Genomic DNA, 19,434 nt, shown 5'->3' with positions numbered 1-19,434 from the left:
ATCCAGGCACACAGATGCTGTAGAAATAATACAGCACAATATATACAATGTATAGCAAATAATTTTACACAATAATTATTTTTGTGCCAATTTCCACCTAAATCATCCTGGTATATAACCTTTCCTGCCATACAAAGATTTATGGAGTACCCATTTAGGCCACCTGATTCTTCCAACTATGGCTTGTTGTACCCAAGGCTGATGCAAGATGACTCAGAGAGAAGTAGAGAATGTTTGAATCTTCCTTGAAACACTTGAGTTTCCTTTCCTGTTCTGTACTTTTGAGGCAAGGAAATTCAACAGATAGGATCACCTAATTAAGGCTTAGGTTAACCTGCTTGTTTTTCTTTCTCTGTGAATGGATTGGTCTATTGAGAGTTGACTTCTCTCATCCCTGTGCTGACATTGTTGGGAATGCATTTACAGATGCAAAGAATGCAGGGTTAGTCTCCTGTCCTGTCTTTCTTTTTAGTTTTCTAGTTTGACATTGACACTGGGGAGCTAGCAGGTAATGCAGAACAGTAATTCTCTCAAAGTAGATTTTCAGATAACAGCAGAAGGGTAGAGGCTGGGACACACCCTTCATTTTTCCCTCTTTGTTGTATATTATTAAAAATAACCAACATTTGCAATGCAGACTGGGAGCTTAAAAGGCATTTGTCATAATAAACACAGACGTGGCAGGGCTTTTTCACTCTTATGATCTGCCTGCAGGAACTTGCATGGCATTTGCAAATGATGGAGGTTTTTTTCTTCCTTTAAACTTCAAAACAGAGGCAAATACCCATGTGTCACTTGGCCTATTTAACTATTTCAGAGCTTCGCTGCATGTTGAGGGTGTGGAAGAGAGATTTCTGCTGTAAGGAGTCTTATGCAAAACCTGAGTTTAGGAAGTCTGGAGAGTATGTTTGCCAGTAAATCACAGGCAACAAGAAAGGAAGAAAATTTTTGATCCACGAGCTTGCTCTTCAAGTTTCAGCACTTTTAAAATCATAATCTTGGTATTCATTCTGTGGCAGAAATGCTGAAGTGTAAAGTAATCTGTCCTAGCTGATCAGTGTAGCGTGTAGGTACTTGCTAATTAGCACTGTCTTCCAGAGGGTCTTCTTCTAGTGCCTGTCCCATTGGGGGAATCCTTTTGCCTCACTGATGCTTACAAAGTATGGGGAATATCTAAGTGTTTAAGAATCATTTTTGTTCTTCTTTAACTTGCACCTTCTGCTTCTCCCTCTGGCATATTTCCAGTGGTTTCTACAAGAACCTTGCTTTCCTGAGCTGCACGTGTTTTCATGATTTCATTACGGATGTTCTGATCTACAAAACAACTTCACAGAAGTAGCCATTTTCTGATGATGACAGAAAGATATACAGGGAAAAGGAGAATGAAATAATGGCAACTGTGATGTGCCAGAGAGATTTCCCTTCTAGTCCTTGGAAGCAGTCTCATCTTCGAATTTTCGTCTCATGGTTCCTTGTGTGCTATGTGCTATTTTGCTCATAAAGTTACCCTCCCTATAAAACCAGGATACCTTCTCATTTTAATGGAATGGTGGACTTCACAGAGTGCTGGTCTGTTATGTACAGTAATGTTACTACCTTCTGTGTGTCCTCATCTTGCTCTCCATTAATTTCACTGGATGCCATCCTCCGGAACAGGGCAAAAAGAAATATCCTTGTTTCTGCAGAACTGGGGTTCTGTTGATACATTATGTTTCAAGGCTTGGTCTCCTTCAGATTCAGTATTTAAGACATGGAACATGCTCTTTTTATTACCCTTTCTTTTTTGTTGCTGTCGTGTGGCCTGTTATCCAGTTATAACAGCACAGAAAACTATTAATTTGATACATCAAAAAAATCTAAACATATCCTAAAGTCAGCTTCACATAGTCAGAGGTGATTGTTCTTAAGTGTAAAGCACTTTTAATTTGAAACTTCCTAACAGTTATGAAATAATATTGTCTGCATACAAGAGATATGGTAACAAATTAAACTAACATGGGACATTTTGTACAAAAAAGAAGGAAAAGATTAATTCAATGCAGACTGGGAATGGAATATTCTGTGAAATAAGTTGTTGCGGCACAATATGGCTGCTAAAAATTTAAATATATTTGAGAAACAGGTGGACAAACATGCATGAGAAATCCACCAAAGTATGTGAAATACAAAGGTACTACCTCTGGCTCAGAAATTACCTTAACAATTCATAGGAGACTGAATAATTTTTAGGGGATGTATGGGATGTATCACAACATGTTTGTTCTTACAGTTCATTCCTTTCCCAGAATCTGTTTTTGGCCATTATCGAATGCTATGATAGGTGTATATTTTTATTTGATCAAAAATTGCTGCTCCCATGTACCTGTTCATCTGCAAATGCACAGAAGCCAGAGCAGCTACAAGTCTTCGTGAGTCTCAACAGTATCAGTCTTCATTAATACATGAGTATCTGCCTTCAGTGTCAACAGAGTACTGTCACAGTTTCTCACTGCCATCTGGTTGGAACTTTTACTCTCACTTTATAGCCAGCAATATGTTTCTAAGGTAAGAATCAAATATATTTCAGGTTCATGGACTTGAAGATCTCTATAAAATGTCTCCTATAGAACTGATGCTGTAAGTCTGTAAATCACCAAATTTCAAGCTTTCTTCCCCAAAAGAACAAAAGGACTGCTGCAGTCCTGCCTGATAATCCATAGGATGACAACCTTTCCCCACTAAAATGAGGCTGTCACCATAGAGCCACTGCTCCTTAGGTCATTAACAATTCAACATCTGAGTGCAGCTGGCATGGGTGGACATTTCTGACCACTCAAAGGAACTAGGCTGGTCTACTTCCCTTTCACAAAATTTCAGTCATTTCCAGGAAGCCACATTGCCACACAGCCACATCCCAGCTCTAGTTGCAGGAGAAAGGGCATAGATACAGAAATCAGATCCTACATTTCATTTTCACTGTTAGTCTGACAGAAATCTGTCTTTCAGAGCAGGATATCATAGCTGCTGCAGAAGAATTACATTTCAGCAAAGTTCTTGCCAGATTTGACAAGAATTGTATTTCAGTTTATTCTTTGAATATGAAAGATCATAACTCCTATACTAACAGTGTGGCTTTGATTTTTTTACTTAGACATCTAAAGTACAGTATGTGCCTTTATTAAAAGAAAATATATAGAAAAAACCAAAAGGTTTCCTGTAGTCTGAGAATGAAGAAAGTCTTTGCAGTCTTGGCAAAATAGACCTTTGACACTGTTCTGATCTCCTTGTAATCCTCTCAAATTTTTTGATGTTTATCAGTACACCAGAGAGTGCTGTTCTAAGAAAAACTGTGTCTGGTTCTCTTTCACGACACTGAGGGGTCAGAAAACATGAGGATGATCAAGTTAAAACTATGGCTTTTTCTTTAGCTCTTGATGGTGTACTCTGCTAAAGCTGGTGCTGGCATGCCCCTTATGAGCAAATAAAGCACTGACTGTAACCCAGGTAAGAAATCCACCTACATCAATCAGCCTGCCTGTAAAATTCTTCCCAGGTGACCCACACTCAGCTAAGAAGTCTCTGCCATGGGCTTAGCAACCTGAGTCAGGAGAAAGCCCTCGCAACAGAGGTGAGGTCAGAACCCTACATCCTTGTGCACCCAGGGCTTCACAGCATTTAGGACTGGTCTTCTGTGTGGCTGACTCTCAAATTGTCTGCTTGGCTGGTTTCATTTTCCTGCTTTACTCCTCCATATGTTGAATGCAAGTGCATGGTTTTTAAGCTCACAATTGCCTTTGCAGAAAAGACCTTTTGCCTACAGCATTAGCACTTTTCAAGAGAACTACTGCTTTATGATATGCAACCCTTACAATGAATGGAATTGGAAACATGTTAACATTTCATCACAGAGGTCTAAAATGAAAAGTTACTTTCATTAAGAGAATCCCAATATTACATGCTAAGCACAAGAACGTGACGAATCTACATTAGTGTAGTTAGGACTTCACTGTTAACAAATGCTTTTGAATGTGCATAGGATTTCTTCAGGTCATTTTGTTCTAAGTTAGGGTCCTAATGTTTGTTAGAAATGGGTTTATGAAACTCTTTTTTTAACCTGAGTATTTTGCTATCTTGCTATAGCTTTTATTTGTATAGGCATTCAAGTGTTTTGTATAAATCACTTGGTCTACAAAGGAAATATTCCAGGGGCTTTTACTATGTGTATTGTTTACTTGGGGGAAAAGTGTCTTTTTGCTTGCCTGGAGTTGGCTTTGGAAGCTTTAAATTGTCTAGAAGCAGAAGTTAGAGAGTGGTAAGAATAAGGTACTGCATTTTAGGGATGTCTTCACTCTGCAGGCTGTCTTGGTAGGTGGCAGAAATTTAAAGGAAGAAGAGGCATAGAGGACTTACAGGGCTGTTTTACCTTCATTTTATGCCAGAAGAATTGTAAGAATATCAGATGCAACAATTATTCAGTTTTTCTTTCAAACTGTTGTTTGCTCTACTGTTTCCCTGATCTTTGCACTTTATCATTGAAACCATGCCACAGGTTATGCATTAACAACATATGAAGCTACCTCACTCTCATCTAGGGGAAATTACTCTTATCAGATGTTGACAGCTTGCAGAACTTTATATCATAAGTAAATTTCAAGAATAATTAGGGTAAAGCTAATCTGCTTAACTTCTAAAGAACTCTTTGAGGGAGACATTTTTTGCCCAGAGATTTAATCATGTGTTTGCATTACTACGTGAATGTTGTGGTACTCAAATTGGGACACCAGGGATAATGAATGCATACTGGTTCTGGAGATTATTCTTTCTAACTTTCCATTGTCTACAATGGCTGTGTGTTAAGCCTTATCCATTACTTAATTCATTTTTTGGAAAAGGCTCTCCAGTGAAGTGGTTGAGTCACCATCCCTGGGGGTATGGATCAACTGATAGATCGGTTTGATCTCCAGCCCCAAGGAGTCAGCAGCCTTGGTGCTGCGGTCGGGTGAGGTGAGTGGGTGTGAGTGCAAACAGCCAGGAGCAGGGCTGAGATTGGACATTTCACATGAGCTTTCTTATGATACTCCATGTGGTCACAGGGGGCCAGGGTGCATGTCTGATGCAACTTTTGCCCTAAGCCCTGGCACCCCCAGTTTTTTGCTGTCATTACAGACAGTAATGAATGCTTGTGCCCGGCGCAGGAGCCCTTTAAGCTCTGCTGACGCAGACGGCCAGCTCCAGTGACAGATCTCCAGATAGCGCGTCGCTGCAAGTGAGCAGGTGCTGCCTGAAGCCAAGGACACATAAAAGGAAAGAAAGTTTATCCTGTCAGAAGCCCTCTCATTAATCATCTTCAAATGCCATACAGATCAGATGTATTTCTCCCCATTAACAAGCTTATACAGGCAGGCTTGTTTGGCTGTAGCTGGCACTGAGTGTAAGCCACTCGGAACCCACTGTAGAATGTTTAATTTTTTAAGTTTTCTTCTTTCCAAGGGTGTTGAAAGGTCCCATTTGCGGGTAACACTGCCTGCATTGTTCACCTTCCAGAAAGCCCTGTGTCTGTCAGCCTCTGGAGATCTTGTTTTGTTCCTCCTCCATCCATCCTGCCCTCTGTGGTCACCTGCAACAGAGGACAGCAAACAGCAGCCTAAGCTCTCCTACCTTCCTTTCTTGCCTCCACAAAGTAACTTGTCACAGCCATGAGAAAGGTTTCTATTTAAAAACAAAGAGCTGTGACCGCAGAACTGTGACTAATATTGGAATTTAGCAAGAAGTCAGCTCTTGTTTCAAGAGGTTGTGTTGCAAGTTTGGGAACATTTGCTACTAAAGCTCTTGATGAATGACTCCAGGAAGAGGCGTTATTTTTTTCTGATTTCTACTTCTCTTTCAGTGCCTGTTTTGCACAGATGATAATGAGGAGTGTCAGGCAAGCGTGTAACAAACTGTTTTCTCTCTCTTGACAAAGAAAAGCTATCATTATGTCAGTCTGACACTGAGAACCTCCTGGACTTGGACAATAAATAGGTTTAGAGAGAAAAACATTAAAAAAAAAAAAGACCAAGCATTATAAATAACTTTGTTTTCTCAAGTATGAGTTGTTCAGGACAACTCATAGGTGTCTGGTTTTCATTCTACTACATTCAATTTTTCTGCCTCCACCATTTACAGTTTAATTCACATTAAAATACATTTTTAATGAAAAGTTTAAAAGTCTCTGGGATTAATGTTTTGGCTTTGAATTCTTATTTTTAACAAAACATTGGCAGTATAAAAACAACTTACAGACTCTGAATTCAGGTAGAAGTGTCTGCCCGAATGCAAATCAGATATAGCCAAAGGGGTCTCCTCAGGTCCTCAGTACCAGGACATCTCCTTTGTTGTCTCTGCTGCTACCTCTGAGTTTGAAAAGCTGCATAGCAGTATCTCCGTTAGAAACTGAAGTGCAGACATATTTCCTTCAGTTTTTCTGGGAAATAACTATATTTTCTTTTATTTTGGAGCTGAACTTTTGCTAGTTTCTATTACAAGGAGGAGTGGTTTTTAATTTTTTTTTTCCTTGTATCTTGCAATCTCCTTTTCTACCCCTTCCCTGCAAACAGTGACTACTGCATTTTACACTGAGCTGTGTAGTTTTGTCCAACAGATTGTGCAAGGGCCATTGCAGCTACTGAAGAACAAAAAATTATAACAAACTCCCTCTTCTCTTTTCCAGGTTCTGGGGTGCTTGTATCCCAGGAGGGCGTAAAGATTTCTTTTCCTTAGGGAAATCCTCATGTGCCTATCCCCCCCACTGTTCTGTTCCTCCCTGTTATCCAAGGAATAATTGCTGCAGGATGGAAAGACAATTTCAGCCTTTCCTGTTCTGCTCTTCTGCACACTGTGCTAGTTGACATGTCCTTGCTCTGTTTTGCTTACAGATGTGCTGATTCCCTGGAAATTGTGTTGAAGGCATCAAGCTACACTAGGAGATCAGCTTTCCTCTGTTTCAAAGCCTTATGTACTCTCATCTTGTTAATGATGACAGACGCACCCTTTCAAGCAGGCCTAGTGTCCACACTTCAGTTACTAATCATGAAAGAGGATCTTGTACAAGAATTTACCAAATTAACGCTTATTTCATCTGGTTAACAGTTCAGGTTGACTTTGTTGGAGTTCTGGTTTCAACATTAAGACAAAATCTAAAATACTCAGTCTGCAGTGCATCTCAAAGTGTACTTAGCAGAAAGTGCAGACGATTGCTTCACCACTCCCACCACTCACCTCAGTGTTTATTGTTGCAGCAGGCTGCTCAAAGACACAGGCCCTGCTGTGCTGAGATGGCCAGCATCCTGCTGCCCTCAGATCAAGGGTGGCCAGCTCGAGGACATAGTTCAGTCACAGAGAGAGAGGTTGGCATCACAAACCTAGCCCCAGGGCATACCTGCTGACTTTATTGGCAAACTCACTTGTCACTGTTAGCTTTTATACATTATAAACTTTATAACCCACAGCTCAGCCGAAGTAACAACCCATTCCACTTATTTTCCCTTTGAAGAGAGGTAATTCCTTTGGATGGAGGGCTATCAACTCACGCTTTGATCTGACTTTCCCTTACTTTTTCTTCTTAGCTGTGGTAGAATGACTGCTGACCATCCTCTGTCTTACTTACAGATATTAAGATTTCATTTTTAAAGCATTCATTTAATAAATAAGTTAATTTTTAATGTCCTGGAAAAATATCATTACATCTGAGTTGCTGTATACCTTGGATATTTAAATCTGCTCAATAAGCATGACACAATAAAGATCCAAATACACCAGACACCAGATCTGTTGTGATAACCTCTTTTACATTCACCTGTTTGTTCTCACTAATCATGACAGAAGATGCCACCCAGTTCTGCCCAGATCAAGAAGTGATTATGCAAGATTTAAAAGTGCTGAAGCTGACTGTTTCTGATACATAAACACACACCTATTGTATCAAATAAAGACCTGTTTTCACAGGAGCCCAAATGTTCTAAGTTTGAAGATGCAATAGAGCAGAACATATATAGAGACCGTATATATGGCTTCCTCAGCAACCATGTCTAAGTGGAATCAACACTAATACTAGGTAAATGCAAAGACTGAGGATTGTATTTATGACCTTAAGAGATATTTAAGTTGTCGGCTGGCCACAATCATCTTTTGGCTTGGAAAACCTACAAATCAAAGGAAATTTAAATATGTTAACACAAATTAAATGATCAATGGTTTCCTAAGTGAGACTTCATGTTCTTGGTACTGTGCTCACCTTCTACTCATTTGGTATATCTGCACTATTGTGGGTTTTAGTGGTCATGCATTTGACTAATGGTTTTAGAAAGAGGATTGTCAGCATGCACAGAAAGTCGCACTCAGTGCATTCCATCTAAGGCAACACAAACAGTGAAGGAATTCTACTGCCTTAAGGGGCTTTAAACAAAAGCCTATATGGAAAAAAAATAAATTATAATCCCAGAACTTACTGAGCTAAAGGTTGTATCTAAAAAAATCACTTCATATTTTTTGTTGTGACATAATTCTTGTTGCTGATTCTGTTTATAATTTCAGGACATACAACAATGTTGATGTAGGTTTTGATGCAGGCAGTTACTTCAGGGCACATAGCAATACCAAATCAGCATTTCACATAATGTCTATGTATTCACTCATATAGGCTTCATACATGGCTCCCTAGGAAATCTCTGTTAGAGTTTTTAAAGTATATGGGTAAAATGTAATTATTATTTTTTTTCAGTGCTGCAGAAACATGCAAAAATGCTTGTAACCATCCTATTTGTATACTCATTTGAGCAAAAATGCCAGATAGACAACTTCTTGTAGAAATACTGTATTTTTTGGAAGCAGATATGTGCAGATGCCATGCAATGATGCATGGCCTGTCACACGATGTCATACCAGTGAATTCTGTGAGACAGCAACTACTCAGAAAGGAAATGGCACCATGGCAAGTTGCCAGCATCTGAACAGTACTAGGCCATTGGTCTTAAGGTTAGCAGTATTGAATGGTAGAGTTTTAAATTCCATGGAGGTATTTAAAGCTCACACATTTCTCTGTCACACCAAAGCAGTGCAGTTGAGACTCCTTCTGTGTGGCTGACATGGTGTTGAAGCCTTCTACAGCCTTGGTTTACATTTATCTTCAAAGCACGGGATTGCTGATGTGATGCCAGCAAATCATCTTTTGACACTGCAAATGGAAGTTTTGTGGGCTTATGTCTGGAAAATCTACCAGATATGATACCATTCACATGAAGGAAATTTCTCATTGGACTCCCCACTAGAAGCACTCTCAGTGCATACCCTAGCTAAACCTTTGTAACTTTGACTGCAGTGATTTACACCCACCTTCCCCTAGAGTCTATAATTCTCTCTCTCCAAAAAGTTCATCTTGTTAATACCAATGTAAGTCTGGATGATAATTTATTTGAGTCATAGAAATAATTCATTTGGACCTTAATGTGATTTTTCTATCAAGCCATGAAATCTGATTTTTTTTTCCCTTCACCATGTCCAACTGATTGAATGTGTTTTCTGTCTTTGTGATTTACACTGTACCTAATTGTAGCATGAACAGGTTTGTTTCTCAGAAATAACTAACAGGTGTACAATTATCTGCACTCACATTGCTCCCATCCGGGTGATTTCACACTCCATATCCAAATGCAGCAGCTTATTTTTCTTTTTTTGGCAAGTGGTTGAAAACTAACTCAAGGTGGAATGTTCCCTGCTGGAAATCAAACTGCAAGCATGATATCTCACCATGGTCTTAAAACAATGTTTGCTTCATCTTGTAAAGAACCATAAAAAGTTGTCAGTTGGGTGACATCATTATTTGTGTATCCCACAAAGTGTTATGAAGACAGATCACTGCCTATGCAATTAAATGGAGTCATATCAGTGATGATGCTCCAAGCAATTTTCTATATTTGTTAGCAGAACATAGAACACGCAAGATGCTAATTGCGTGACATTTAGAGAATCATGATTAAGTATCAATAATTTCTTTAACTGATTTCATAGAACAGATTTCTTAATTTAACCGATTTCATAGAATTGATATCTTAATTTTGTAGCTGGTTTTCAATTGCTGTTGCTATTATACAAATTATATTACATATATTAGATATGAAGACGGAAGACTTCTGTTTACTTTTGCTCTTAGCAAAATCAGCTCCCTAAATTGAAGCTGTTTTTCCAAGTAGTTCATTCCTGAAGTCCTTCTTCTAGCTGCTTGTCTTTGCAGAGCTGTGGGATAGGCCACTGTGTGTTTGAGTACCAAGTAGCAGAGGCAGTTTGACCTCTGAAGTGGATGAAGTTGTGATGATGAGGCCTGCAGGGACTGGAAAACTCATCATTTTAGGCAAAGGGTTTGCTTATGTATTTAGTGTTTGTGACATATCTTTGGTCATCTGTTTTCTTTAAAGCTAGTTGACTCATCTGTATTTCTTGATGCTGAACACTACCTGGAACAGCAGCTAGAAGCCTTCTGGCCATCTTGCTTTTTCCTTAATCATGTTATTGTCATAACCTTCTGCAATGCCTTTAAGATATAAGCACTTACTTTCATGTACATTTGCCTAGCATCAAAGACAATTTTGTAATGTGGAAATTCTCTTTACTCTGTTGTCCTAATCAGAAGTGTACACCACAGGTTCTGAGCATTAAACTTTCCATTTCTTCAATTGTGTCCCTGATTTCTCTTCTGCTGGAAAGCTAGCTCCAAAAATTCCAGACTCTACTATCACTGGTACTGATATGAGAAACACAAAATTAGTGTAAGTTAAAACTGTCCCTGAAACAACTTACAAAAAGATACCTGGTGGCCAGTATAATTTCAGAAGCTGTTAGGACTTATATAATTTATATTTTCTATTAAACAGATTTCCAAGTGACTTTAGCTGAATCAGAGGTACATGAAGTGAATTGGGGGAGGTTAAGAATCTACAGGAGATATATGCAACTGTGTCTCCAGTTTGTCCACTGTGGGATCAATCAGCATTTATAACACACTGGCTGCATGTGAGACGGGCAAGAGGGCCAAAACAGAACAAAATGAAAAAATTAGGTGATTTTAAAGTCAGAGAAACTGAGGCCAAAGACCTCCGTCCAAAACCAAGAATTTGTAGCATTCTTTATAAAGCCTACTATTCCTGCATATAATGAATAACTCTGCACACCTCAGTCTTCCAGGCTTCATAAAGAACAAAGAGGAGCCAAAATACTGAGAGACCTTCAAGAAAAAGCTCAGATTGTGCGGCTGCCCTAGAGAGGATGGTTCTTCCCTGGTTTTGTTCCATAATAATTGGTAATAATAGACCTTGCAAAAAGGCTAAGTGTGTGAGGTATCTGTTCAGTATTTTGCACATCATTGAGGAAAGTTTTCTAAACAAGTTGCTCTAGTATGTTCCCTGGAATGGGTTTCCCCCTTTGAGTGCTACAGGTCTCCTTTAGAGGACAATTCCCTTCACACTGGTGATCTGCTTTACACATTCCTAGAGGGAGTATGGGCTGGGCACTGCTCCAGCCAGGGCTGATTTAGGCAAGCTGGCCAGGCGGGCTGCATTGGGGCAGCCATACCTGAAAGGAAGCTGGATGGTTGCCACAAAGAAAGAAAAAACTAATGTTTCTTTCAGGTGAGGAATCTGGTAACCTACTCTCTCCATGAAACTCCTTATTTCCTTCAAGACAGTCAGAGACCTTTCTGTGGACCAGCAAGTACAGAATTCCTTTCCCCTTTCTTCCCTTAGATCTTCACTCAGCACTAATGCAAAGCTGAATTTTCAGTCTGTGACAGTCTGGATACCAAGGCATGGAAGGGCTGTTTTTCCTGTTGTTATCCTGGTATTTTCTAGCATCTGGTCAGATTTCAGGCAGGGCCATGTATCTGCAGCATGGAGATTTAAATGATTTTCATCCAGTCACAAAGAAACAAGCAATTTTCATATCTCAAAGAGGATAGATAACATGGAGAATTGTAACTATTTTATGCACCTTGTGAGACACATTTGGAGCAGTTTATGTTATCTCAGCTCCCATGTTATATGCTGTGTTATATGCTGCTTACTAACAAAACCTCCAGTCCAATGGTAAGGGCATGCCTGCCAACATCTCTTGCAAGTTGGTGTGCCAAGAGTTGAAGAGACTGAAAAATGTCCACTGTAGGACTATGCAACAATAACAAATCTCATCAACAGTCCTACAGGATGTAGACAGAAATCTTCAAGGAAAATGGAAGAGGTTTGTGTAGCTATCTGTCCTGTGTCTATCTAAAATTCAGGGCTAAAAAGAGAGTCATCTCATTTTGGAGAGCTATTGACAAGAGAACCAGAGGGTGACATGGGCATAGGGTAAAATACACATAAACAAATTCATGTAAAGCCCAGAATTTGGCCACTGAAGAAGCAACAGAATGGGGAATGCTGCTCAGGTTGGAATGCTGCTCAGGTTAGAATGCAAGTTTATGAAGCTGATCAGTACAAAAAGTCCACAGAAAACATCCCTAGGGCCACATTCACCTTCTCAATCTCCAATAACAACAACAACATGTGGCAGGAGAAAAGTACCAAAATTTAAACTGACGGTACGTTTAGATTGGATATTAAGAAGAAATCCTTTACTGTGATAGTGATTGGTTGCCCAGAGAAGTTGTGGATGCCCCATCTCTGGCAGTATTCAAGGCCAGGTTGCTCTGACCAGCCTGGTCTAGTAGGAGATGTCCCTGCCTGTGGCAGGGGTTGAAACTGCATGATCTCTGAGGTCCCTTTCAACCCAAGCCATTCTATGATACTGTAGTTCTATGAAACATCAGTGGACTATAGTTCTTTGCAAGCAGCTGACAATGCCAGTGATCAATGAAGAGAAATCAGAAATTGCATAATGCAGTTAAGTCTGCCTGAGGAGGAGGAAGAGGAAGGCTTTCATGCCTTGCATATCTGTTTTTTCTGATGGTACCATTCTCCCAGCAGAATTTTTCCCTGGAGAAACATTGTAGAAAACAGACTATCATCCTGAAATAGGATGAGCCATATATTAAGTTATACTTGGAGACTGGTAGGTAAGCCTAAAAGCACCAGAAACATTGATATTGTTCTGAAAGAAGTTACAGACTCTGTAAAGTAAGCAGGAAATTTTAGGCCATTACAATTATGTGTTTTTCAGTCATGGACTGTCTGAACTGGCCATGCCTGTTAACAGCAAGAGACTGTGACATTTGTCATAACATGGGAACAAAGTACCACACTAGCTGTTACAAGCTGTGAATTCATGGAGTCTCTGTGGTGGAGAAGTGGACTCTAGTAATTGGGCAGAACACACCACAGCTCTCAATGGGTGCAGACCTGTGCTGAGATGGTCCAACTGTCACACTGTTTACTGACACAGGAGATTTCAGACTTTCATGCAAAGAAACAACAAAAGAAAGAGGTATGCATTATCCTACTGCTGCCCTCATAGCTACATTAGAAGAACTAGTATCAGAGGAGATTAACAAATACATTTCCCATTAAAAGACAAATACTAAGGGAGAAGGCAAACACCAAATACCTTTTAAATTTTTTTGGTCAGTCAGGCATACATCCATCAGCACTTGTTCAACCACTTACTTGGAAAACAATATTTACCCAGGCCACTGTTTGGGTAACCCTTGGTATCCAAAGGATTTTGAGTTAACATGGGTAGTCTTTGTGTTGATATGAAAGGTCTGCAGAAGTGATACTTTGGTCTGATAGGATAAGAGTGGTAAGTAAGGACAAGTGAAGGCCTCAGCCTTCTTTTTAGAAATATATTGTGCTGCTGAACTAAGATGGATACTGGGCATCACAGAACCAAACAGCTGGGAGAGTGGTGAGGGGTAAGGGGCTGTCAGTCTAAGAGGGAGGAGCAGTATAATGTTATCAGGTACAAGAGGATTAAGGATACCGTTCATACAAATGCTTGTTCTAGCCTATAAGAAAAAATGGTGAAAAGGCTTAAAGCTGAGAAAAAACAACATGAGTTAGCTTCTTATTCAGTGCTGCTAAGTACTATGCTGTTGCAGCCACATTATTTTCAGAACCCCAATTATATTTGGTTGCAGCTTACACAGATTTGCTTACAACACACAGCAGTCTGCAAGGCAAATACATCAAAAGTTTACTTCAGTGAGCCAGATTTGTGCCGCTGGTGACAGTCCCACTGGACTTGGGTCAGGGAGCGATACTGGGCTGCTGCTAAGTGCCCAGGGCTGTGATGTATGAGTTCAGTACTTTTTTGGCTTTGCAGAGGTAAGCCTTCCCAAGCAGCAGCCACCACAGACTGGGGGCAGAGAGCAGGGCTGCTGCAGGAGTGTCCAAACACTAATAGGTACCTACAGGGCTATTTCCCTTGAGGCTGTGGTGAAGGATCTCACAGAAGGAGGCTGTTTTTCCCTAAAGCTCTCGCTTGAACAGCTTTTCCTTCAAACTCCACAAATTGCAAATCCTGCCTCATTAGAGGGTCACTAAGGTAAAGTAACCACCACAAGGTACTCACGATACTTTGGAGTAGGCCTCACATTGCTGTGACTGTTTCCATGGCTGGGGGAGCCTTTCAGACCAGGTGTATTTATCAAATTCACTCTCTTTAAATTTATTCTGGTATAACCTTTCAACTCTTTCTACATATTAAAAAGAGATCCAAAAAAAGCATTGGTTATTATTTTTTTAGGCAGAAATGGTAAGAAAAAATGTCCTCGTTCCAGAAAAATAGGAAGCTTATGTATAAGACAGTCTGTAAAATATCCTGTCACAAGTGAGAAAGCAGCCATATTAATACATATAAGGAACAGAAATTGAGTTGAGCAGAGCTTGGTAATAAGTATAATCACTCGTCTTTTAATTCCTTGACTCCTGAACAGCTAAGTTTTTGTGCTTTATTTTGAACTTCAACATGTCTTCTGCCGTCATCTTGCTAACCATCTTTTCTCAGGAGCTAACAGAAAATGTGCATATGTGAAGGTTTTTCATGGGTGTCAAAGACTGTAGGGTGAATAAGTAGTATAGAAGGGCATGGTGTCCAGCAGAAGGAAGATGACGGGTGATGGATGGAACAAATTCACCAAATGGTAATTTGCAAAGTGGAGGTCCTTGGTAATGCTGATATCAAGAATGCCTTGAAAAGACAGCACTGCTTTACTCAGCCCAGAAATGAAGAGAAAGGAGTACAGAACTCAGGATATAGCCCTGTTTGTATGACCCAGTGTCTGCTCAGGGAGAGAGGACTTGCTTGTGATTGAAATGGAGCCAGATGTCTCTTTTTGGTCATACCACACCTTCCTTCACTGTGTCATGAGAGCCGTAGGACTTGGGGTGTCGCTGAAACAAACCTGTGTCGAAGCCTACTCCAAGGCCCAAGGACACCCACCATCTACCACATGGGTAAACATCCATGCTTGAACATACAAGTCCCTGCTGAGATAAGGCTTTAACCCAAACTTCAGTGCTTGCCCATACTTAAGGATCTTCATGGGCAAAGCGGGCCTGCAGACTGCTAGCGCTACAAACAGGAGACAGGAGTCTCCACAGACCTGGGTTTCAATAAAATCTGTCTGAGAGATTGCTGACCAATCCTTGGAAGACTTTAATCTATTCATACTTACTTCAGGAAGGAATTGCAATAGCCTGTGTCTCATGACTAGTCATGAGGCTTTAGAAGTATAACATGGACACTCTGTGGCAGTAGTCATGGGCAGGAAGTCTGTGGGATACAAAAGTCTGTTGATTTGATCTAGTTTATAAGAGCCACTTTCTTCTTCCAGTATGGATGTAACCCTATTTCTTAGCCTGGCTGTTGGTAAAGTAAGGATACAATTTACCTATGACATGTGGCAGTAATAAGCCTCAAATAAATGATGCTTTCAAAGTGCTTTGCATTCCTTGAAAGGAATGTGTTGTACAAACACAAAATAATTCATTCAAACTTTATGTAAAGGTTGCATTTATAAATGCTGTACAAGTAGGTAACAAATGATTAACAGATGTTGTAGCCATATTACAGAGATTAATGTATTTTAGATGGTTATAAACTATCTATGGAGTTGTTGGACTCTTTAAGGATCTGGAGAAGTAGATTAACCATGGATTAAAATATCAATCATGTGTTAAACTCATTTATAACATCACCCTTAGTAAAAAATGTGAATTTACTTTCCAAGAGGCTTCATTCATGGGAGAAAAAGCAACGATGAATCAAGCCTGTCATTTCAGTATTTCATGTAAGATGAGGGGAAGCATTACTCTTTGCTTTTAAAAGCTTCATTTTGTTGCTACAAAAGAATTCTTGTAATGGGAATTACACATTTTTAAGCCCCTCTTAGAGTAAGAGTACTCTAAGAAAGACTAACTTCCCCTATGGCTGTGGATGAGGCTCTTTTCAGTCTTTTACCGCATAACTATGAAAGTGAGTTTGTTGTATCATTCTCCTTAAAAATTGATACAGAGGAAAAATCATGTAGGTATAAAAATACAAAATCTAAACCTCAAATTATTCAACTTACCCAAGGATCTAATACTAATGAAATTAGTAAATGAAGTGGTAGCAAAGCTGCCTTTGTATCAAATTCTTCCATTTAATCTGTCTTTTTCAGAAGTACTGCTCCAATAACACATCTTATTTAAACACTTGAACTTGTTTACAGCTTCTAAGTAATCCTCTTAGAATAATTACTCCAGCTTTTTAAGCTTTTCAGCATTCAGCCTTACCTTCATGTTATCTGTTTTTCTAACATTTTAAAATTTTTATTTTGTAGAAGCATTGCTGAGTGCTTAATATTATTAACTAGCCATTGCATTAGCCCTGCATAAAAGGGTCTACTGCATACAAGTTGCCTACTCTGGTGCATATCCAGAATAAGCCAGTAAAGTCACCGGTGATTTGACACAACAGGATAGAAAATATCTATAGGGTCTGACTTCTAAATAACATTTTTTGCCCTTATTCTGCCTGGTCATGTTCATGGGGGTGTGAGGTGTTTCATCATTAATTGTTATCACCATAATCAACCAATGTGGATATGCTTAGTCTGTGATTTAAATCAATTTATCTGCTATCTTGCCTGGTCTTAAGGGCTTGTGAAGGATGCATCTGTGTACCCTTTCCAGCATGCCAACAAGCACATAGTCTCTGGGCTCCTCTGTTAACTAGCCACCAACTCTCTAAGCACAGAAAGAAATTGGTTCCTGCTGTGTATGTTTTATGAGTAAAGTCATGGATATTTGAGAAAGAAATGAAAGATTATCATGAGCACAGGCAGTGTAAAAGGGCCTGCACTAACCAACAGCTATCCACACAGTCTTATCGAAAACACCTCCCCCTCTCCTATGTGTGGTGTGTCAGACACCACTAAATTACAATAGTTGGTAAATAAGGACTTGTATATAGCCTGTGGTAAACCAGTTTAACTAGCTGCATTGATCTTTGCTTCAATTTAAATTTGTAAACTGTTCATCCTCCTTATGTAGTAAACTCCAGTGCAAGTAGTAAAGCTTAGCAGGTAGAAAGTCCTGACTGACCCACAGTTGTAGCATGTGGCCTTCTGAGAGGGATTGGTGCACACAGTCCTGCTTGGGACTGTAAAATTATGGAATTAAAAACTTGAGTCTATTAATGTATTTGAATGTTTCTTTTCCAACAATATTTCACTGCTTTTTTTCTTTTTCTTTTTCTTTTTTTTTTTTTTTGCAAACTTGATTCCTACATGTTTTCTGCTCCTGCCCTATTGTTTACTTCCCTTTACATGTGTGTTTTATTTCATGCTTCTATTAATTGAGGTTTTCCCCCCTTCACCGTTGCATGCCTTGTGCTTCAGAAGTAAGAAAAGAAACTGTGTCAAATTCCAAGCTGAGAGGCCAGCTCCATCTAAGCCCTTAGACCCACTGGGCATTGGCTTGCTGAGTGTAACCTGAAATCTTAAAACAATTTCTAGACGAACATTAAGGTACAAATGAGGGCTGGTTTGTCTCTCAAGTCAACACTTAAAATGAAAAAGCTGATGATGTTTTCATTGAGGTGGAAAGAGTGACAGACAGCCTCTTGACAGTGGATTACCAGAAGAGAGAAAACAGAGCTAAAGTTCTGTTTTCACTTTCCACTGCAGAGTGAAGGAGGGAGGTTGGGGGGCAGGGGAGGAGATTGGAAGTGGGGAACTGCATTTTTCCTTGTGTTTTTTTGTTAGGCTCAGTTACACATATATCACCATGGCTAAATTAAAAGGCCTGTATTCTGCTGATGGATGGGCAGTAGGTTTTGCTTGGAACCACAGGAACTCTCAGGATAGCATTGGCAATACCCGGGCCAACGGGAAATTTACAGCATAAGCTGAATGTTAAGCTTCCTTTCCAGTAACAGACTGTGGTCCAGTCCATGTAAACTCTTTCTGTAGTCATCTTTCTACAGCAAAATATTCTAGACATCTTTTAGAGTCCAGTTCTTAACAAAGTACTTAAAGACAGAGGAGCAGAAATTCGCACAGAACTCCTCTGCAAAACTAGAAATGGGGAAAAACGAGCTCATGTATCACAAGAAGAAAAACAGAGCTAATTATGGGATAGAGATGAGTAGTCTGAGCTGTACTTCAGTTGCCGATAGGAGTAATTCCAACAAGGAATTTGTCTTCCCCAGGCAAAGGCATCAAACACAAGCCATGACAGAAAATATCCACAATTACAGCATACTTAAATAAAAGCAAGGGGAAGTTTTCTAGAAACTCACATCCTTGGCATGATGGGGACCTGCTCCTTATCCCATTAATTCAGTCTGTCAATTTAACTAGAAATTGCAGTATCTTGTCATCTCAGTGCTGCAGTCCATGCCTCAAGATCAAGCTATCTGCCCGTCCCTCCAGATGTCTGTATATTCCTTGCTCTGAGGTAGTAGGCTATTCCCATAAATGGAGGCCTCTGACCCTAGCAGTTCCAGGAGGAGCAACTGTATTGTCTTTGATGATACAAGTTTTTTTTGGGTGCTGGGCCAGTCTGTGAGGGCACAGGAGGGCTGGAGAACAAGAAAAAGCAGGTACCCCTTCAGTGATTTTCTGCCCTCTTGCTGCTTGCCTATCTTAACTCATGTACCTACAGCAGTAGGACAGCAGTAGCAGGAGTGGTAAAGCTGGATGTCTGCCCAGTAAACACATGTGTTTCCAAAGGGAAAATTTCTTGTTACTGTCTGAAAATCAAGTTCCTCCTTAGGGTTCTTTAGATTAGGCTCCTCCACAATTTGCTACATCTCCTGAAAAAATATCAACAAACCATCAGTATAAAATTATCCCCTATGTCTGACAAATCATGGACAGGTTCATCTCTGCGTTGTCATGGCAGAATAAACACTTCAAAAATCCACCATGCATGTGTTCAGCAATGCTTTTCCTTTACCACACATACTCAAGCATAAGTTTTTTTAAAATACAATTGGAAATAAAGT

At 39.8% G+C, this 19,434-nt stretch overlaps 1 long non-coding RNA gene across 2 annotated transcripts; it reads right to left on the bottom strand.

Moving 5' to 3' along the window:
* Window positions 1-5,319: 5,319 nt before the first annotated feature.
* On the bottom strand, window positions 5,320-7,360 carry LOC135291172 (uncharacterized). Of its 2 annotated transcripts, none has more exons than XR_010354041.1 (3): window positions 7,237-7,360; window positions 6,259-6,385; window positions 5,320-5,596 (listed from the first exon to the last, which is right to left on the bottom strand). It is a non-coding gene; the product is annotated as an uncharacterized LOC135291172 (long non-coding RNA). The 2 variants fall into 2 exon arrangements; XR_010354042.1 differs by having other exon boundaries at window positions 6,259-6,411; window positions 7,237-7,298.
* Between the last annotated feature and the right edge of the window lie 12,074 nt (window positions 7,361-19,434).

Source organism: Passer domesticus, chromosome Z, assembly GCF_036417665.1.
Source record: "Passer domesticus isolate bPasDom1 chromosome Z, bPasDom1.hap1, whole genome shotgun sequence".
Classification (NCBI taxonomy): domain Eukaryota; kingdom Metazoa; phylum Chordata; class Aves; order Passeriformes; family Passeridae; genus Passer; species Passer domesticus.
This window is presented reverse-complemented; position numbering and strand designations above follow the sequence as displayed.